This window comes from Neoarius graeffei, chromosome 14 (assembly GCF_027579695.1).
Source record: "Neoarius graeffei isolate fNeoGra1 chromosome 14, fNeoGra1.pri, whole genome shotgun sequence".
Lineage (NCBI taxonomy): Eukaryota > Metazoa > Chordata > Actinopteri > Siluriformes > Ariidae > Neoarius > Neoarius graeffei.
Genome location: NC_083582.1, coordinates 1,612,555 through 1,630,521, shown reverse-complemented (window position 1 = coordinate 1,630,521; position 17,967 = coordinate 1,612,555). Strand labels below are relative to the sequence as shown.

At 44.5% G+C, this 17,967-nt stretch overlaps 1 pseudogene; it reads right to left on the bottom strand.

Annotated features, from left to right (window-relative positions):
* LOC132898643 (protein tweety homolog 2-like) overlaps positions 1–17,967 on the bottom strand; it is a 36,732-nt pseudogene that overhangs the window by 9,552 nt on the left and 9,213 nt on the right.

Sequence of the window (17,967 nt, the reverse complement as noted above, 5' to 3'; positions counted from 1 at the left end):
ACACACACACACCAGACTAAATGTACATCCCTGCTCTGATTTAAATAAACAGGCATCATGTCCCAAACTGCACAGTGTACTGAGTAACACAGGAGTTAGTTTGTGAAGTGTGTTAACACTCACCACAGCTGTTGCTATATCGACTCCCAGCTCACTATCAGAATTAGCATGCTAAACACCATCATCCTGCAACACACACACAGATAAAATCATGATTCATTCATAGACACAACTGTATATATATTACACACACACACACACACACACACACACACACACACACACCTGATTCCAAAAGTTGGGACAAAGTACAAATTGTAAATAAAAACGGAATGCAATGATGTGGAAGTTTCAAAATTCCATATTTTATTCAGAATAGAACATAGATGACATATCAAATGTTTAAACTGAGAAAATGTATCATTTAAAGAGAAAAATTAGGTGATTTTAAATTTCATGACAACAACACATCTCAAAAAAGTTGGGACAAGGCCATGTTTACCCCTGTGAGACATCCCCTTTTCTCTTTACAACAGTCTGTAAACGTCTGGGGACTGAGGAGACAAGTTGCTCAAGTTTAGGGATAGGAATGTTAACCCATTCTTGTCTAATGTAGGATTCTAGTTGCTCAACTGTCTTAGGTCTTTTTTGTCGTATCTTCCGTTTTATGATGCGCCAAATGTTTTCTATGGGTGAAAGATCTGGACTGCAGGCTGGCCAGTTCAGTACCCGGACCCTTCTTCTACGCAGCCATGATGCTGTAATTGATGCAGTATGTGGTTTGGCATTGTCATGTTGGAAAACGCAAGGTCTTCCCTGAAAGAGACGTCGTCTGGATGGGAGCATATGTTGCTCTAGAACCTGGATATACCTTTCAGCATTGATGGTGTCTTTCCAGATGTGTAAGCTGCCCATGCCACACGCACTAATGCAACCCCATACCATCAGAGATGCAGGCTTCTGAACTGAGCGCTGATAACAACTCGGGTCGTCCTTCTCCTCTTTAGTCCGAATGACACGGCGTCCCTGATTTCCATAAAGAACTTCAAATTTTGATTCGTCTGACCACAGAACAGTTTTCCACTTTGCCACAGTCCATTTTAAATGAGCCTTGGCCCAGAGAAGACGTCTGCGCTTCTGGATCGTGTTTAGATACGGCTTCTTCTTTGAACTATAGAGTTTTAGCTGGCAACGGCGGATGGCACGGTGAATTGTGATCACAGATAATGTTCTCTGGAAATATTCCTGAGCCCATTTTGTGATTTCCAATACAGAAGCATGCCTGTATGTGATGCAGTGCCGTCTAAGGGCCCGAAGATCACGGGCACCCAGTATGGTTTTCCGGCCTTGACCCTTACGCACAGAGATTCTTCCAGATTCTCTGAATCTTTTGATGATATTATGCACTGTAGATGATGATATGTTCAAACTCTTTGCAATTTTACACTGTCGAACTCCTTTCTGATATTGCTCCACTATTTGTCGGCACAGAATTAGGGGGATTGGTGATCCTCTTCCCATCTTTACTTCTGAGAGCCGCTGCCACTCCAAGATGCTCTTTTTATACCCAGTCATGTTAATGACCTATTGCCAATTGACCTAAGGCGTTGCAATTTGGTCCTCCAGCTGTTCCTTTTTTGTACCTTTAACTTTTCCAGCCTCTTATTGCCCCTGTCCCAACTTTTTTGAGATGTGTTGCTGTCATGAAATTTCAAAATGTCTCACTTTCGACATTTGATATGTTGTCTATGTTCTATTGTGAATACAATATCAGTTTTTGAGATTTGTAAATTATTGCATTCCGTTTTTATTTACAATTTGTACTTTGTCCCAACTTTTTTGGAATCGGGGAGTGTGTGTGTGTGTGTGTGTGTGTGTGTGCAGGATGATGGTATTTATGCAGGAAATCTGTGTGAATGAAACAGTGCGTACGTGCATGTGATAAACATTACGTTGTGAGAAGGCAGCGTGATTTCTTGGCCAGACCGAGACACGCCAACAGACAGATCAGCAGATCAACGATCAGAATCAGCAGATACGTCAGCCACCTACACACACACACACACACACACACACCTTACTAAACCAACAGCGATGCATTTTTACTGAAACCTACAAATGTTTTACACTCACTGAATCACTGAATAATTGAGACACTGACTGTATCAACAAGGCACTAACTCACTAATACTGTCCTGAGTCAATGACGCAATAACTTACTGATTCAATGAATCAATAAACAGATTAACTTGCTGAATCAATAACGTACTGACTTTCTGCAGCAACAAATTCAGTTAATTACTGAATCAAAGCCAAACTTGCTGACTCTCAGGAGACAGAGAATGGCCAGACTGACTCAAATAAAGATACCGACTCACTTAAATTAAACACGTACTCATTCTCTGCATCACTAAAGCACTGACTCACTTCATCAATCTGCTACTGATTCACTGAATCAACGAGGTCCGTGCTGAGTGACTCTGTAGTGTATAAATGACTCTGAACAGGGTGTGTGTGTGTACCTGTAGTACTCAACAGTCGCAGTGCGGTCAGCGATGTGCGTCAGATCCACTTTGGCCCGGTCCCAATCCGGCAAACCCAACAACTGTTTAATAAGGTTCTCCGCCATCTGCTGCACAAACGTCAGCGATTTAACAAAGTCACCTCGCGTGGCGAATATCTCGTCCAATCGGGACAAGTGTTCCTTCATCCCGCTCTGAATCCCGCCCAAAGTAGACGAAAGCTGTCACAAGAGGAACAAGACCCAAGACCCATCCAATCATATTTCCACAACACCGTGTTCTTACTGATAATTATGTAATAGACCCCACAGTGAGCGTTGCTAATGCTAATCACACAGCGTCAGTGTGCGCGATGGAGAACAGAGATGCATTTTTTCCTCACCAGGTTCTCCACTCCCACCAGCAGAGCATTTTTTAACATAGTTACTGGGAGACCAATTATCCTTTGGTTCAATCAGTTGCAATTAATTAACCAAGTACCATGTAAGTATACATTTAACAAGGAAAACGAAGATCTATAAGATATACACACAAGATCATGTTGGTTAAGAAAAACAAAACTAAAATTTGGTTACCGAGACGGCTGATGTCAGAATCCGATGTCATTACTGTGTAACTCTGAGTGTCTTTGACATAACATTTGTGCTTGGTAATTGCTCTTGATAGCTGTGTAGTCACTGTAGTGTGTTTGTCTGGATGGTGATTGGTGAACCACTTTGCATCACAGAATATGCCGCAGCGGTGCAGCCGCATGGACTCTGGGGCCTGTGATTGTATTGCCCAGACCAGTTGGTCTCCTAGTGGAAAATCCTTAAAAAAATGCTCTGCCCACCAGTGTGTGATTGGTGTTGTACAGGGAGTAGGTCAGCTGATACACTCCATCATTGGTCTCACTGTTACCATAGAAACCCACGCCAACTGCGATACTGTGAAAAAAAAGAAAGAAGCAGAAACGTAGTTTTTCATCACACACACTGCTGAGAAACGTTTTTGATGTCTTTATAGAATGAATCAGAATCACTTTATTAATCCCTGGAGGGAAATTCAAATTTGCCTTGCTAAGTGCGCATGCGCCAGCTCGCATGCAGCCTGCAACGAATGCTCCTGATCCTTTTTCTCTATTTTTCCTACTTGTCTTATCTTCGGGGGTTTTTCCCCCGTTACCATAACACTGTAATCAAGCCACTATGAGGGTTACAAGAGTTTTGGTGTTTTTGCTTGCAGTTGCAAAACTTTTTTTTCAGCGCAGCCACGCAACAACTCCACACTAGGGTTCAATCCCGGGACCCGGGGTTCCCGGGAAATCTGATCAAAACTATTTCTAGATTCCCGGGAAAGGTTATGACGGGAAACCGGGAAAATAGCCTAATATAAAAAAAAATAATCAATGGTGCGCGTCTATTTGTTGACATACAGTAACGTTGATGGAGGCGACGGTGCCGCAGTAGTGACGGTAATACAGAACCACCAGCAGTAGGCTAGGCCTATACTCTGCCAATGATGTCTGGGTCTTCGACCAGTTTTGTATGGGGGCATTTTCAAAAAGTAGAGAATGACAGCGCTAAGTGTATGTTGTGTGACCGGGTTATCAAGTGTTCTGGGGGATCAACAAGTGGATTGCGCAGACATTTAGAAACTCAGCATGAGAAATGTCCCAAAGAAAGCCCATCGAAAGGTTCGAAACGTTCATGAACGCTAGATGTCTACTTCCGTGGAGGCGGAGAGAGCATTTTCTATCTGCGGCCAATTTGTCACGAAAATCCGAAACTGCCTTAGCGCAGAGTCTATCGACGCTCTCTGTTTCTTGAAAGCACACTTCCAGAAGAAAAAGAAAGAAGGACAGGGTCAGGGTGAGAAATTAATTGTAAACTTAAAGAAATATTGAGCCACGAGTTCATTGCAAAGCGAAATTTATTATTTCAGTTCAGGCTATCGTTTTCTATACTATGCCTGTGTTTAAGTAGGCTAGTGCAGTGCAGTTGTACATTTTGGGGTAATTTTCTGAATTTATTGAACATGTAGGCTGTGTGTTTAGCCTAAGTTTTTTTGTATTATTAAAATCAGGCTATCGTTTTCTATATGCCTATGTCTTTTAGTAGTGCACAGTTGTAGCCAACATTTTTGGGTCATTTTCTTTAATTAATTGAACACGTAGGCTATGTGTTTAGCCTAAACTTTTTTGTATTATTATTTAAAATCAGAGAGGAATATGCCTGCCCTGAACAAGAAAGAAATATTTCAGAGCCGGCAACAAGGAGGAGGTGCGAGGAGTACAACGTGAACTGAGAGCAACGATCAGGGAGGCCAAGGAAAAGTACCGGAGAAAGCTGGAGTGGAAACTCCAACAGAACAACATGAGAGAGGTGTGGAGTGGAATGAAGACCATCACTGATTACAAGCCAACCAACAGTGAAGGAGTGGATGGCAATGCGGAAAGGGCGAATGAGCTGAATCTCTACTTCAACAGATTTGATGGCGTGATTCCAACCCACCACCACCACTCTTCTGCGGGATGGCTACAACCACACACTTCACATTCTCTCCCCTCCCCCGCTTCTTCTTGTCCAACCTCATCCCCATTTCAGGACCTTGCTCGCACCTCCTCAACAGACCCCCTGGCTGAGCACCCCCCCCAAGAAACACCTTCATCCCCCCCCCACCCATCACCTCCACACTGATCATCAGCGAGGAGCAAGTGAGAAGACAGCTAAAGAGACTCCATGCAGGAAAATCAGCAGGCCCGGATGATGTTAGCCCCAGGGCCCTGAAGACCTGTGCCCTCCAGCTAAGTGGAGTACTTCAGCAGGTCTTCAACATGAGCCTGGGCCTTCAGAGGGTCCCCGTACTGTGGAAGACGTCATGCCTCGTCCTTGTACCAAAGAAGCCGCGTCCCAGTGACCTCAAAGACTACAGGCCCGTGGCATTGACGTCACACATCATGAAGACCCTTGAGAGACTCATCCTGGAGCAGATCCAACCTATGGTCCAACCACTTCTTGACCCCCTTCAATTCGCTTACCAGCCCCGTCTTGGAGTAGAGGACGCAATCATCTACCCACTCAACAAAGTCTACGGCCACCTGGACAAGCCAGCCAGCACTGTGAGGATCATGTTTTTTGATTTCTCCAGTGCTTTTGACACCATCTGGCTGGCTCTGCTGGGTGAGAAGTTGACAGCGATGCAGGTGGATGCCCCACTGGTGTCCTGGATGGTGGATTATTTGACTGGTAGACCACAGTACGTGCGCTTGCAGTACTGCGTGTCGGACAGAGTGATCAGCAACACCGGGGCTCCACAAGGGACTGTCCTTTCTCCTTTCCTTTTCACTCTCTACACCACTGATTTCAACTGCTGCACAGAGACCTGCCACCTCCAGAAATTTTCTGATGACTCTGCAGTGGTTGGACGTATTACTGGTGGTGATGAGAGCGAGTACAGGACGGTGGTGGACAACTTTGTCACTTGGAGCAGGAAGAACCACCTACAGCTCAACGTGACGAAGACAAAAGAACTGGTGGTCGATCTGAAGAGAATCGGGGCTCCGGTGAACCCTGTTAACATCCATGGGGTCAGTGTGGACATGGTGGAGGAATATAAGTACCTGGGGGTGTACTTGGATAATAAACTGGACTGGTCCAAAAACGTGGACACTGTATATAAAAAGAGCCAGAGTCGTCTCTATTTTCTGAGACGGCTGAGGTCCTTCAACATCTGCCGAACGATGCTGTGGATGTTCTATGAGTCTGTGGTGGCCAGCGCCATCCTGTACGCTGTCGTCTGCTGGGGCAGCAGCTTGAGGGTGAAGGACATGAACAGACTCAGTAAGATCATCAGGAAGGCCGGCCATGTTGTAGGCGCCTTCCGGGCAAACTCCCCCGGAAAATGCTGAAATTAAAGACTTCAAATGGTGCACTCTGGTGGCATTTAGGGCTGATTGAGGCACAATTCACCATTGTTTTTTACCTTGTCAAATCTGCAAGGGGCAAAATTAGATTTGAAATGAAAAACACTGGAAACAGTCAATTCACAGAAATATTTAATTTCATCGCACAAAAAAAAACATAATACTGAACAATATAGCACGCCTCTTCATTTTCCAATTCCAGGAGGCCAGGAACAGAATCGAGGTCAAATCATGCAACAGCGCCATCTAGTGACCAGAGAATGTGGTTTTATGTCTGGCTGTGAACGGCAGTCAGTGCACGCAGCGAAACCCTTTATTTTCACTTCTGGGTTGAGTACCAGGATCGTCTAGACCTATACATTACAATATCTTCCTATTTCGATAGGTTTCAGAGGGGAATAGGAGACATTTAGGTGCAGAAAGTACTCTGCATTCTTCAATTTATGGTATGGATTTTTTTTTTTTGGTGTGCAAGTGACAGCGCGGTCCTGACGATGCACAGTGCGGCAAAGCGCCACGTATCCGCGCCTTAGGGAAAGCTCTGATCAGGGTCTGATTTCACTCCTGAACGTAAATCCCCACAGCCACGCCCCAAAGTCTAGTGGAAAGACTTCGCAGAAGAGTGGAGCTCATTATAACAGGAAAAGGGGAATAAATCTGGAACGATACGTTCAACAAGGCCATGGGTATGATCGTCGGGGGGGGGGGGGGGGGGGTACATACTTTTGGTGATACTATTGATTGTTAGTATAAAATCACTTTAATTAATTGAACAGAACATGCACAAATCATCTCCTGACAGAGTCCAGATTTTCCCTCTCCGTGTGAATCCTGCTGAATAAACCGTGAGTAAAGCGAGGTGTGAAACAGAACCCTGAAGCGACCCGGCCAGCCGCAGCCACTTTACCGGGTTCGTGTCAGGGTTTCCTGATCCGCTGGGTTTTATAAACACATCATCATAGCTGGTTCTGCAGGAGCATAAAAAGGTTCTTCTGACCAGAGAGGAGCAGGAGATAAGCTGGTGTTTTCTTTCTCGGACAGTGTAATAGACACAACGCCGTAAATCTGCCAGCGAAAGCGGCACCGTTTTCCCACGACGTGGAATTATTATTATAATCACAGCCTGTTCCACCGTGTTCCTGAGAAACCGTAAAGAAGAGTAAACTCCTCCTCGGTCCTGAAGACGTCAGAAACCTCAAGTTCCAGCTTTATTTCTGACTGGAGACTCCTTCCAGAGACAAAACACACACACACACACACACACACACACACACACACACACACACACACACACTTCTCCTCTTAGAAAACTTCACCATATCAACCATTTTTAATCTGTTTACCATCAGTAGAGCGTCTGCTGGACACAGCCCTGTGAATGATCGGTTACTATAGAAACGATAACATTAATATAAACCTGCGCTACTGTCAGAGCTGCTGTTAGAGAGAATTAATCAACACCTTCTCTTCTGACCAATCAGAGTCCAGAACTCAGCAGCGCTGTGGAATAAATGAAATATTCAACACTGATCACTTTGTGGCGCTCCTTCATCATTCCAGAGGAATTCTTCTTCACCAAACACCACCAGGGACACTTGAGGACAGGCCTCGGGACAGGGTGGGGGAGGAGGCGGAGAATAATCATTTGGGACACGACCCACAGTGCTGTATTGTCTGTCACTGGGAAAAAATCCAGGCAGAACAAAAGAGTCTCCAACGTCCTGCTCGTGTCTCAAATCCATTAACACGGCTGTTTACAGCGCAAAGTAACGACACGACACCGTAATCCATCACCGCACTCAGCACTTTCACCACAACATGTTCTGCTCCAGCCATCCAAACTCAGCCAAAGGGCTTTAACGCACTGCTTTAGTGTTCAAGTCACTTCCTCCACTTCCCCGTCATGACCGTTTCCTCGTCCTTTAAAACAAAGCCCTGAAACAGCCAGGTTTTAATAAGAACACTAACGGGATATAAATGTAAAGATCTGAGACCGAGCCGCTGACTTTTCACTGCTTTAGTAAACAACGCGTTAAACCAAGGGGTAATTATTTTAAAGAAAGATACCACAAGCACAACCACTTCCAAAAACTGATTCTGTTTAAAAATATAAAAATAACAGCAGATTACTATTGAGAAATTAAAAAGTATTCAGACACTGAAGTCTGTTCTGGTTGTCGCAGATAATCCACAGTTCGTGTGGTGAAACGCACCACGTGGTTTTGTGCTCGGGCTCCTGGAGGAAAGTGAAAGTGAAGATAGTCGACTACAAACATCCGCGATAAATGACCTCAGGAGCAGCTGGTTAAAAATCACTGAAATATAAATAATTAAGTGGAGGGATGGAAGATTAGAGAAAATTTCTCGCATCATCTGTTTGCACAAAGACGACATCCATCCACAGCTGGATATACTGTACAAAAAAATAGCTCGAGGATGAAGAACTTGCAAGCAGCCAACAGTTACGGCCCAAAGGGGAGAGAAGCAGTGTTGGGCCCAAAGGGTCGCTGGTTCGATGGAAATCCCTGGCTGAAGTGCCCTTAAAAGGCACCGAACCCCCATCTGCTCCCCAGGTGCTGTGTGTGTGTGTGTGTGTGCGCGCTCGCCTTCAAGTCCTCCCAACAAAATATAAGTAATAAAATAAAAGTATTGGCAAGATGGCCGCACACAACATGGCCACGGTGGAGCGCGTCAGGGTTACCTGCACGCACCTGTGATTATCCAGCCACCACACCCGTTGTAACTGCCAGCGTTAATGTAGGGAAAAGGTCAAACTTTTGACATGGCTGACATAAGGCTTTTACTCTTAACAATGTGCCTATTAGCAATTGTGAAGAGCGCGTTCAAAGACGCTCTGCAGACTGGCAGAATCTACAAACGAAAATGGGCCATTCATGACCCCGTGCCTAAAAGCACAGGAGAGGGGAATTCTACTCACCCGGACCCTTTCTCCACGATGGTCAGAACACTGGACAAGGATGAGTGGATTATATTCCAAAACCAAGAGAGAGGGTTTCGAAAGTCCCTGGATACTAAACATTTCGAGGATAAACACAACTTCCTCTTCTCAGGAGAAACGCCTACTAAGTGGATAAAACTCTTCCGTATTTTGAACGGAGTTTACTTCAAAAATGGAATCTTTACTATCACCAAGAGGAACGGAAAGCCACTGGGAGTGCAATTTTTGAAATTCACAATCCGTATATTGAAGAAAATGCCAACAACCAAAACAAAGTTGCCCGAGGCCCAAACCACAGACTCCCTGGCTGGCTGGATTGAGGCGGAGCTGCGCTTTTTGCGAGAGGTGGTTCAGCCAGCGCTTGGAGCAGAGTGGAATGGAGGACACCAACAAAAGCAGGTGGGCAAAGAAAAACTGGTATATCTTTGGCAAAATAGAAAATCTAAGGCCATTCAGATTATTCTGAACAACAGCGTTTATCCAAACACACCTGCCTGCGTGAACGATGTACAAATTGTGCACGATTACTATATCTCCAAATGCGCGCCCGAAGGGCTCGAATCTGCATTAGACATGCCTCCATGGCCAGAGATTGTAACCCCGATAGAGTGCCACCAATTGAACACCTCACTGTTCACTGTCCCCGAGGTAGAGAAAGTAATTAACAACTTGCCCAATATCAAAGCTTGTGGACTTGATGGAGTCACATATGAAACATTAAAAACAAACAAACAAAGGGGTATTGTGTCCAGTTCTAACCAACATATTTAACATCTGTCTGAGGAATGGTAAAGTTCCGGAATCATGGAAAGGGGCTTTGATTTATCGCATCCCCAAAAAAGACAATATACCAAATGATCCCTCAACCTGGAGAGACATTTCCCTACTGCCAACAGTATATAAATTGTTTATGAAATGCCTTCTGTCTTGAATCCTGCCATGGTTAGTAGAGACTGAGATACTTTCACCAAAACAAAAAGCATACATTAACAGACAAGGAATGAACGAGCACGTCTTTTCTCTTAAAACTGGAATAGATGACTTTAAACACTCTTCTGCTAAACTTTTTACTGTTTTTCTTGATTTCCGTGATGCATTTGGTACACTTCCCCACAATGTAATGTATCATGCATTAGAAGAAATAAGACTGCCTCGACTGTATATGAACATTATCAAAGATATATACGAAAACTCCTTCATTCAAGTGATATGTGGAAATGCATTGACCAGTCCAGTTCCACTCAAAATTGGCATAAAGACTGGGTGCCCATGGAGCGCCATTAACTTTGTACTGGCAATAAACTCCTGGCTTAAGTGGATGTGCCAGTGCGCGCCAGCAGGTGCGCGCTCCCCGAACCCCGTGCAAGGTTACACAGATGACGTGGAAATATCATCTAGGGATGAGCACACGATTCACAACATGCTCATACGCACTGAGCAGTTCATACAGTGGTCAGGCCTGGACATCAAACACACAAAATGCGCTGCATTCTATGAGAGGCGAAGTGGAGGAAATAGATGGTATAAATCAAAGTCTGATAAACCCCCTGCCTTTTCGATATTGAATAATCCCATTCGTGTGTACGAACGCCACGAAACATTGAATTTGTGTCCCAAATAAGGATATGTTGCTGGCGATTGGGAGGAACAAGTGATAGAGCTGTGCCAGGAGTACACTAAAAGGCTCGCAATGATAGATTCTTCTCCCCTTTCCATCCTGATGAAAATCGAGGCCATTAGTGTCATAGCCCTGGCTAAAATCCAGCATCTCTTCTCTAATGTCCATATTGCACAACAGACGCTGGCAATGTTGAATAATGAAACCGTGAGATTGACGCGAAAATGGCTTGGACTAAATAGTCATACGACAAGAGACATTATTTACCAACCGCGCAGAAGCGGGGGCCTAGGTGTCCCAAATATTGAATGGCTTTACACCTCGGTTAGAATTGCCCATCTGATTAATATGCTGAACAATGACGACCCAGCTGTCAGAGAGCTGGCGCACGAATCGCTTCTCTTACATCTACAGCGACGTAAAATTCCTGTCGCCTCCCTAAATGAGCCCCAGTTTCTTGGGTTCAAACTAAAAGCAAACGGAAAGCTAGACATGAAGGCGGCTGGATTCGGTGTGCGCTCGGACTGGATCGATCTCAATGACCTTTGCCAACGTACAGGAGTAGAACTCTCCTGGCTAGGACCCGATGGAGCAGCAGCAGCGCTTGAGGACATCTTATCTAACCATCAAATCTCCACGCTGGTGGTCCTGAATACAAATAACGCCCCACCCTGTCATTTACATCTTAAAAACATTAGACATTCACTTCTACATCACAGACAAACACAAAGCGCACAACATTGGAAAAGCCTTAAATTACAGGGAAAGCTAGCACATTTACCATTTGCTGATCATTTAACTTCACATTCTGTTTTAAAAAACAACTTCATCTCAGAAGAAATCCTTACCTTTACAATTAAGGCAAGACTTCAATGCCTCCCAACAAGATATAACCTGGCAACATGGTATCCTTCCAAATATACCCCAATTGTATACTGCACATAAATGATCAAGAAAATGAAACAGTAGCCCACATATTAACCGGATGTAATTACTACAAGGGACAGTATGTAGCCAGGCATGACTGTCTAGTCAGTTTGGTTGCAAAGGATTTAAAAAATATAAATCAAGGAAATGATTGTAATGTTTTTCTACACAGTACTGTAAAAACAAACTGGTTTAATCAAAACACAGATAATGATTATTTCAAAAACATTCCAAATACCCCAGATATTGTGATTGTAAATAAATTAGAGAACTCTGTGCTTATTACAGAAGTGGGGTGCTGCTTTGATTCCTACATGGACACTTGCTATTATTCCAAGCTACTAAAATACCAACCATTACAGGAACGCATCCTCCAGCTGGGATATGAATGCAAGTTAATAGTATTGGTTTTTGGGAGCTTAGGTCATATACATAAGAATGTTGTTAGAGGATTGCAGATAGGGGGACTGCAAAAGGGGAGCGCAAAAGTATTGGCAAAATATTGTTCTGTTTCAGCTATCATTGGTAGCATGCAAATATGGAAACGAAGATGTTTTGTTTATCCTTGAAAGTCGATTGATTTATTAACAACAATATTAGTATAAGTGTGTAAGCCATTAAGATCTGTCAGCCGGTCAATAACCTCTTCCAAGTTATTTGGATCTTGTATTCTTTGTTTTTCTCTTGGGTCCAAATAAAAATAATGTGTGCTCGCCTTCAAGTCCTCCCAAAAAAATATAATCTAGCTACCTGGTATCCGTCCAATCAAGACCCATACTGCATTCTCCATACCTCCACTCGTGAAAACGAAACAATAGCACATCCTTAATGGCTGTCATTTTTACAAGGGCCTTTATACAGCTAGGCATGACCGATTGGTTGACATAATTGCAGATAGCATTAAAGGAACATCTGAAGCGCCCACCAGTATGTATAAACATAGTGCTGTGCAAATTGCGTGGTTTAACTCTGACATTACTAATGTACTATTAGATAATTTCCAAAACACTCCAGATATAACCATCATAGACAAAAACAATAGAATAGCAATACTTGTGGAAGTAGGTTGCTCTTTTGATCTGTATATGGACACATGCTTTAATTATAAAATGTTGAAATACCAGACACTTGTCAATACTATCATGGGCCTTGGATTTCAATGTAAACTAGTTGTTCTAGTATTTGGGAGTCTTGGACATGTACACAAACTTGTTCTATCAGGAATGCAACTATGTGGGCTACGAAAAACAACCGCAAAGAGACTGGCGAAGTACTGTTCCATATCTGCCATAATAGGTCGCTTGTCCATTTGGAGACGGAGATGTCATATTTTTCCATAGATATTGTTGGATTGACTAATTGAATGATCACTTTTACAAATCTGCAGTGGTTTCCAGTAATGTTTGGATCTGTGGATTTTTCTTGTGCTGTGATCCAAATAAAAGTACTAAACTGTGTGTGTGTGTGTGTGTGTGTGTGTGTGTGTGTGTGTGTGTGTGTGTGTGTTGCTCTGGATTAAAGTGTCTGTTAAAGACCTGTAATGTAACAGACAGGAATCACCGCGAGACAAATCAAGAAAAACAGCATCAATGAGATTTACGAGACACAGCGAGAGCACAAACGATTCAAAACAGGCTCAACGAGCTCGAGTACGCAGGGAGAGTAACGCAGCACAAACCATTCATCAGCCTCCAGAATCACAAAGGCTCTGCAAAAGAACATGCAGAACATGCACAGGCAGACAGCAGCTTCTGGAGAACCGTCTAATTTTCAGATAAAGTCAAACACAGCTTGGACGGATCTGATAAGATCTGAAAGCCAGGAGAAGAATTTCAAACAACCTGCAGGAAGGGTAGTAAGGGTTCTACAGATCACAGAGGAGTCGGGGGCTGGTTTTCCTACAGGGGTTTGAGGAGCTCGTGTTCACTGATGGCATCATAAATGTCGAAGTTTACAGAAACGTTCTGGAAGAAACTCTGCAGAAATCAGCAAAGAAATTATTCAAAAGACAGAAGTGGATTTTTCATCAGGATGATGATCCTTCAGCTGTCTTTTGTAAGAACACTTCCCAGAGACCCGCCCTAAACCCCTACAGACCCGCCCTAAACCCCTACAGACCCGCCCTCAACCCCTACAGACCCGCCCTAAACCCCTACAGACCCGCCCTAAACCCCTAAACCCCACAACTTCGTAGCATAACCCCCCCCACAGTCCCACCCTATACCCTACAGCCCCGCCCTGAACCCTGTAGAGCATCTGTGGGCTTTAATGAAGACTAAATGAGCAGATTGTTGATGCACTTGTGAGGATGAATGGAAAGGTTTGTTGGTTGAAACTTGGAGGACCTTTCCATCACCACTGCTCCAGAACCTGGATGATTTCAGACCCAGACACTCCGAGGTTCTGAGAAACAAAGGCTGATCTTTAATGAAATCAATACGGAGTGTCTTAATACGTCTTGTGTAATTATCACCAGGATGTCTATTATTTTTATATTTTTAAACAAACCCTTTCTTTGGGGAATGTTCTGCTGGAAAACTGCGCTTGTGGGATCTTTCTTTAAAATAAACCCAGGATTTCAGGATGGTCAGATTCCACATGACATCAACAATGAACCACGTTCAGGAGCAGCAGGAATACCAGAGCAGCTAATTCAATCACACACACTAATGAGCATCATGGGATCATCACACACACACACACACACACACACCAGCTGAGAAGTCCAGCAGTGACGGCTGTCCAGGTGACACAGTGTGAGCTCGGCTTCTTCGTCTCCTCCTCATCAGCCTCGCTGTTCCTCCGACAGCAGCACAGGAAACTCAGATAGAGAGCGAGCGCGAGGAGATTCACACCCAACGCAGCCGAGGATACACACACCAGGAAGAGCAGAGACTGCAACACACACACAGGATATTATATTATAGATTAGGACACTTCATTCAGTGCTAGTAGCATCCCTCTAGTTTTCTGGATTAAAAAAAAACGTTTATTGATTTTATCTAAAAAAAATTAAAAAAATCTGCAATTGTCAAAGCCATACAGCCGACAAGCCTCGATCATGAGACGTGACAGGACACGAGAGGAAATGGCTGGAACACGCCCTCAAACAGACACAATCAACCTCTTCACAGAACTGGAGAAGAGTTTACGTTAAAGAATCGACTGGAACTCGTGTTACTTTAACCCTTTAAATGCAGAGTTCACACAATTTAGGAACATCTAAGATCAAGTCAGCTTCGAATCCCTCAACATCATTACAGTAATTTAATAGAAACCATTCTCCTGATTCCTGTTACTCTCTCCACGGAGTCTATTCTCACTGCAGCACGTCACTCACAGATTTTTACCCGCTTTAGACACAAATTACCAAAAACATATGGAAAAGTCCACATCTGTGCCAGACTGCATTCACTCCTACGATTCGCACGCTGTGGTCATCAGTATTAAATATTAAACATCTGAGCCGAATGTTAACAGCTTTTCATCTTACATAGAATCTCCTCATTTTTTATGGTACCACCCCCTCATTAACATATGACCGCCCATAACAATCTTTACCAAGAACACGGAGCCAGCTACCGAGTTCCTCAGCAGCGAAACCCGTCAGGAACAAGCGGAGACGTCAGGAAGAAAACAAGCGTCCTGTTCCAGGAGTCACAAAAGAAAACCCGAGTCTGCAGATTCTTCCAAAGCGTCCGGTGAGCTCTCGCTGTACCTCAGGTGTAACTCTGGCACCGGGCCCTAACCGGATCTGCAGCAGGTCTCCATGGGGAGCCTCTGTCGTCTTGGTTGTGGCATTGGTTCGGTGTCCACGCCTTCATTTTCCTCCTCCGACTCGGGTTCGTACGTGTACGACTGTCATCCTGGTGCAGAATCCATTCCTTACCTCGGAGTTTAGCCCCAATTCCATATGCGTTGGTGGAGAGGGCGTGGCTGACGGGTCTGGTTTAAAGATGTTTACCAATCAGAGCAATGCTATTTACATATTTAATATTTAAAAGCACAGCTGTAAGAAACAGCCCACTTTCTCCTGGAGGGGTTTCATACCATCATCAAAGGGCATGAGAAAAAACATTAACTGCTTTCCATTAAAATAAATAAATAAATAAATAAATAAATAAAGTTCATAAAAAAGCATCTCAGGAATAATATAAAATAAATAAAAACACATAACAGACTTTAAAATAGGTATTTTTTTATTTCAGGTATAACATTAGATCCTTTTTTTTAAACTCCTGATGTTTCTAAACATCGACAATCTGTTTATTTCTAATCCACGTGATGTTCAGGGAAAAAAAGTCGACGTTTATCTCGTCTGTAATTTCAAATTTTAAAAAAATCTAAAGAATGTGGATATGAGCTTTAAATAATTTGAAGGTGTGAAAGAATCATCAGAAACCGTCTCACACTCCGTCCTCACAGACCTCAGCGTGGAGAAGGAGGACGAGAACCACACACACACAGAGACACACACACACACAGAGAGAGACACACACACACAGAGAGACACACAGAGACAGACACACACAGAGACACAGAGACAGACACACACAGAGACACAAAGACAGACACAGAGACACAGAGACAGACACACACACACACACACACAGACACACACACAGACACACAGAGACACACACAGAGACACACACACACAGAGACACACACAGGAAGTAAAATCCCAAATCTCTGATCAGAGTTCTGTTCCTGTTCACCTTCCTTCAGTTCATCCTCAGACAAGAGGAAGTACAGGACCGGTGTGTGTGTGTGTGTGTGTGTGTGTGTGTGTGTGTGTGTAAGAATAAGGAGAGGAAGTACAGGACCGGTGTGTGTGTGTAAGAATAAGGAGAGGAATGGTTGGCATGGTGATGAGGATTCAATGCTTTTGTTGAGAGACAAGACAAAGGAAGTGTTCTCTCTCTCTCTCTCTCTCTCTCACACACACACACACACACGATTACTATGGCAACCTCCAGGTTTCTTGGTGCCCTTGTTGTCCTGGGATGAGTGAAAGGAGGGATTAATACAGAGAGAGAGAGAGAGAGAGAGAGAGATCAGGAATACTCCTGAATTTTGCAAAGAAATACTGAACACTGAAGAGTCTGAAGGTGATGGAGTGATGAAAAAAGATATCTGAAAATATTTTTAGAAATATTTGAATAGTTTACGTGTTTAATTTTAAAAAGGCGGTCAAATGAACAGGAAAAAGTAAACAAAAACACACCGGGATGCTAATGAACACTAACGGACACATTTCAGTCCAAACGGATCCCAGGAGCTCCGTGGGTTAAATACCAGTCATTTCCTCTTCCTGTCTTCCACAGGAAACAGCTCCACTCCCTCATGAATCGGGGGAATCACATGGATGAGCTCGTTCTCACCCTTCAGACCGACAGGAAGTCAGACGACCAACACACTCCGCACTCAGAGAAACGTTTATCACCTGCATTACAGCATCAGACACGTCTTAATGATGGAACACGAACCGTTTTTCACAGCTGAAGTGCTGATGGTTTATTTTAGAGAATAAACACATTCTGCGGACGTGAAACGCCGACCCGCCGGGAGTTTAGGACGCGAAACGCCGGTAGTTTAGGACGCGAAACGCTGACCCGCCCGCCGGGAGTTTAGGGCGCGGAACGCTGACCCGCCCGCCGGGAGTTTAGGGCGCGGAACGCTGACCCGCCCGCCGGTAGTTTAGGGCGCGGAACGCTGACCCGCCCGCCGGTAGTTTAGGGCGCGGAACGCTGACCCGCCCGCCGGGAGTTTAGGGCGCGAAACGCTGACCCGCCCGCCGGGAGTTTAGGGCGCGAAACGCTGACCCGCCCGCCGGGAGTTTAGGGCGCGAAACGCTGACCCGCCCGCCGGGAGTTTAGGACGCGAAACGCTGACCCGCCCGCCGGGAGTTTAGGACGCGAAACACTGACGAGCCGGGAGTTTAGGACGTGAAACGCTGACGCGCCGGGAGTTTAGGACGTGAAACGCTGACCCGCCGGGAGTTTAGGGCGCGAAACGCTGACCCGCCCGCCGGGAG